This window comes from Saimiri boliviensis, chromosome 5, assembly GCF_048565385.1.
Source record: "Saimiri boliviensis isolate mSaiBol1 chromosome 5, mSaiBol1.pri, whole genome shotgun sequence".
NCBI lineage: Eukaryota > Metazoa > Chordata > Mammalia > Primates > Cebidae > Saimiri > Saimiri boliviensis.
The window spans coordinates 90,296,474-90,301,597 of NC_133453.1; the positions used below are offsets into that span (position 1 = coordinate 90,296,474).

At 41.6% G+C, this 5,124-nt stretch overlaps 1 pseudogene; it reads left to right on the top strand.

The window, feature by feature from the left end:
* The first annotated feature begins 2,944 nt into the window (after window positions 1-2,944).
* LOC120364517 (U2 spliceosomal RNA) lies at window positions 2,945-3,095 on the top strand (annotated as a pseudogene).
* The last annotated feature ends 2,029 nt before the right edge of the window (window positions 3,096-5,124 follow it).

The window sequence follows — 5,124 nt, forward strand, 5'->3', positions numbered from 1 at the left end:
CAACTTTTCTGTACATCTAAAACTATAATAAAATTAAAAGTTTATTTGGCTCACACCTGTAATCCCAGCACTTTGGGAGGCTGAGGCAGGTGAATCACTGAGGCCAGGAGTTTGAGAACAGCCTAGGCAACATAATGAAACCCTGTCTCTACAAAAAATACAAAAATTAGCCAGGTGTGGTGGCACACACCCATAGTCCCAGCTACCTGGGAGACTAAGGCAGGAGGCTCACTTGAGCCTGGGAGGCAGAGAGTGTGGTGAGCTGAGACCACACCACTGCACTCCAGCGTGGGTGACAGAGTAAGGCCCAGTCTCAAAAAGAAAAAAGAGTTTATTATAATAAAGTAGACAAACTAGCAAACCTTTGAGTACCGTGTATCCTATGTGCTATTTCCCTGAAGGCAAATTCTGATCAGCTTAGTCCTTCCTACTATGTGTACAGCCATGTAGCTTTGGAGTGTGTGTGTACTGCAGGTGAATGTGTGTGTGCGCACGTGTGTTTAAAGGGCCAGTGACTGTACTTTGATTTGTTTTTAAGTCAGCCAAGCCAGAGTGATGGTTTTATGGGTGTACACAATGTCAAAATGTATCAAATTATGTACCTTAAACATATGTAGTTTATTATTTGCTTATTACATCTCAGTAAAGCTAAAAAAAAGAAACACTCTAAATTTTGATGCCAGAGCAAGTACACAGGAGGGCCCAAACTCAATTGCTTATGAAAAGACTTTGACCTTGGACTTTTTATTTAAAGGAAAATAAAGCAAAAACCTTAAAATTTGTATTAGTCAGCTAGGGCTGCCATACAAAATACCACAGAAGGAGTGAACTGAACAACAGAAATTAATTGTCTCATAGTTCTGGAGGCTAGAGGTCTATCATCAAAGTGTCTGCAAATTTGTTTCTTGGTGAGGCTGCCCTTCCTGCCTTGTAGTCAGCCACCCTGGTCCCCATGTGACCTTTCATCTGTGTGCACATGGAGGAGAGATCCCTGCCTTCTCTTCTTCCAGTAAGGAGACCAGACCTACTGGAGTAGGGCTCCATGCTCATGACCTCATTTAGCCTTAATTACCTCCTTAAATGCCCTATCTCCAATAATAGTCACATTGGTGATTAGGGCTTCAATATAGGAATTTGAGGAAGACCCAATTCGGTCCATAACATCCCTTCCCTGCCCCCCCATCCATGTCCTCCCCACATGCAAAATACGTTCACCCAATCTCGACAGTTCCAAGAGTCTTAACCCAATCTAGTATCAACTCTAAGGCCAAAATCTCATCTAAATATTACCTAAATCAGGTATGGGTGAGACCTGAGGTATGATTCATCCTGAGGCAAAAATCCTCTCTAGTTTTGAACCTGAGAAACTAGACAAGTCACGTGTTTCCGAGATAACAGTGGTGGAACAAACACAGAATAGACACTTCTTTCCAAAAGGGAGCAGGTGGGAAGGAGAAAGGGGTGACAGGTTCCCAAGCAAGTCCAAAGCCTAGCAAGCCAAATTCCTCTAGATTATGATTGGAAACTCTGCCTTCTGGCCCACTGGAGCAGCAGCATTACTGACATGTTGCCCCCACAACTCTTTATAAAGGTCCTGCCCTTCAGGCTCTGGGTGCATGCAGCCTGGCCTGCAAAAACAAAGAAGGGGTCCCACTCTGTGGCACTAAGGGGAAAACAGCCTTGTCTCCTCAGCCTGTGGTGGGAGTGGCAGACTGATGATCTCTGAATCCGCTTCAGGGTCATTCTGCTCTTCTCATGAAGGATAAAGACAAATTGCTCATTGTTCCATGCTGTAGAATCCCGGAAGTCTGAAAGCCTTCCTTTGTTTTGTCCCATCTCCAATCTCCTTGGTCCAAACCGACAGTGTCTCTTCTTGTATATGCCCATCTCTATTCCTGGTTTCTGCTGAGATGGCCAATTGACTCCATGGGTAATCTCCTGATGGAATGATTGTCCAGCCACATCCTTGGTGGTCACTCCAGAACGTGGTTTCTCATTTTTTGCAATATGGATAGGCAGAGAATTTTCCAAATCTTCCAGTTCTAGTTGCTTATTACTTAACACTTTCTTCAATTAATTTCTCTCCTATGTTACTATAAATAGTACACAGAATCTAGAATCCACCTTCAATAATTTGTTTAGAAATCTCCTCAGCTAAATACTCAATATTGTTACTCACAAGTGGTACCTTCTAGAACACAATTCAGCTAAGATTTTTTTTTGCCACTTTTTAACAAAGATAACCTTTCATCTAGTTTCCAATAATGTGCTCCTTCTTTGCCTCTGAGACCTCACTAGAATCACCGTTAACATTCATATTTCTACCAATAGTTCCTTCAAGGCAATCTAGGCTTTTTATAGCACGCACCTCAAATCTCTTCCAACTTCTGCCCATCACCTGTCACCCAGTTCCAAAGCCAATGTACATATTTAGGTACTTGTCACAGCAGCATCTTACTTCTTGGTACCAAAATCTGTATTAGTCAGGGTTCTCCAGAAAAATAAGCCCCAACAGAATCGGGGTAGGGAGTGATTTGTTATAAAGTCTTAGCATCAATTCTTGGCCTTTCGCCTGGGGTTGAGTATTTATTTGTATTGGTCTGTTCTCATGCTGCTAATAAAGACATACCTGAGAGTGGGTAATTTATAAAGGAAAGAGGTTTAATTGACCCACAGTTCCACATGGGCTGGAGAGGCGTCACAATCATGGTGGAAGGCAAAGGAGGAACAAAGTCATGTCTTACATGGTGGCAGGCAAGCAAGCTTGTGTAGGAATGTCCCTTCATAAAACCATCAGATCTCATGAGACTTACCCACTATCATGAGAACAGCATGAGAAAGACCTGCCCTCCATGATTCAATTACCTCCCACCAGGTCCTACTCACAATGCATGGGAATTATGAAAGTTATAATTCAAGATGAGATTTGGACGGGGACACAGCCAAACCATATCACTATTCTTATCAGTTTAATATCTGATGTGGCCTCTATTCAAAGACAATATATTAAATAAATTTTTGGAGCAGGGAGCTTGTTCTGTCCACTCCATCCATTGACTTGGTATTGCAATACCTCCAGGAATGATGCAACTTCCTCCACCTTCAAGGAATTAAAAAAAGAATTGGCTTACATAACTATAGAGGCTAGAAAGTTCCAAGATCTACAGGGTGAGTCAACAAGCTAGAGACCCAGACGGGCTAATGATGTAGGCCCAGCCTGAGTTCAAAGACCTGAGAACCAGGAGAGCCGATGGTGTAGTTCCCGAAGGGCAACAAGGCTCAAAATCCAAGAAAAGCCAATGTTTCAGTTTGAATCTGAAGACAGGAAAAATTCCCTCTCACAAAGGGAAGGGGCAGTCTTTTCATTCTATTCAGGCCACCAACTGATTAGATGAGGCCCATCCACATTAAGGAGGGCAGTCTGTTTTACTCAGTCTACCCATTTAAAAATTAATCTTGGGCCAGGTACACTGGCTCATGCATGGTGATCCCAGCATTTTGGGAGGCCAAGGTGGGTGGATCACCTGAGTTCAGGAATTTGAGATCAGGCCAACATGATGAAACCCCTAAATCTCTACTAAAAATTTTAAAAACAATTAGCCAGATGTGGTGGCAAGTACCTGTAATTCCAGCTACTCGGGAGGATGAAGCAGGAGAATCACTTGAAACCCAGAGGCAGAGATTGCAGTGAGCCAAGATCAGACCACTGCACTCCAGCCTGGGTGACAAGAGTGACACTCTGTCTCAATCAATCAATCAATCAGTGAATCAATGTCAATCTCATCAAAAAAATACCCTCACAGAAAAACTCAGAATGATGTTTGACTAAATATCTGTACACTCCAATGACACAATCAAATTGACACACAAAAGTAACCATCACAACATTTCATGAATCTTTCTCAAGAGGACGTCAAATTAGCCAGTTAAAGGGCTGAGCCTCAAACTCCAAATCATAGGCGTGCACAAATCTGCCATAATCTTAATAAGTTCAATCATAGGAATAATCATCCAAAGTTAGAAGAATTTTTATTGCTTGTGTCACTGAGAATCAAGATTTGGTGATAAGGAAGGACAGGATGAAGGAAACCATGTCTGTGTTTTCTCAAAGCACTGACTCCATGTCAATACCCTAACCGGTGTCTGGCTTGGCCCTGAATGTTCTGAAGGGTCATTTCTCCATGACAAGTTTCTTAGGGTTGGGAGATTGACGGCAGTTGGCCTTTTGTTGGCTCTGCCTGTGGCTCCCAGATTCTCACTGTCTAAAGGCTTTATTTAAAAACTCTTACCCTTAGGTGCTGTCATGCAGCTATATGACTTCTTTATGCCTCAACTGTCACTATCTACAGACTTCCTGCACATTTACTGAGGGCCTGGAAATTCAGTTTAACATTTTACTAATAATAAAAATAATAATGCCAAGTATAATAATAACAATGTAAATGATACAGGTATTGAGTACCAACCACACTGTTAAGTAGTATATATGATGTTATATGATACATGTCATTGTATCATATGTAAAAGGCCATGACATAGATACTATTATTGTCTTCATTTTACAGATGGTGAAATGGAAGCTTCCTGTCATTATGCTGACACCTGTTGTGTTCTATCAGTGATTTTAAAATCATGTCAGTCTGTTGTGTTCTAGTATCCTCACCTCTACTACATTTCAACAATGCCTTTCCTATTCTTATTCTGGGACCTGTGATCTCTTACAATTTCTTAAATTCCCACCCATGTGTACATTTATTCCTTGTCTGCAATAAATATCTGTTGAACACTTACAGAGTTCAGGCTGAGACAGGAGAAGGTGAGGGACAGAAAAGACAGAGTCCTAAGATTCTTCTCTCCACCTGTCACAATAGCCATCCAGTCACCTTTGCTGCTCTCATTTTTACTAACCATTCTTATCAGTCTTGCCAACTTCTGTGACTCCTCGACTTGGTTTCTTTCAGTGTGATTCCTAGTTTACTTCCATAGAATCATCAGAGTAGAGGTAAAAAGTGGGACCTGGACCCTACTCCAGAAAATTCACTTTGAAATTCAAGGCCAACCAGTCCCTATGTAGCTGACTGAAATTTGTAATCTCTTTTTATGGTATTTTAATAAAGTTTTCAA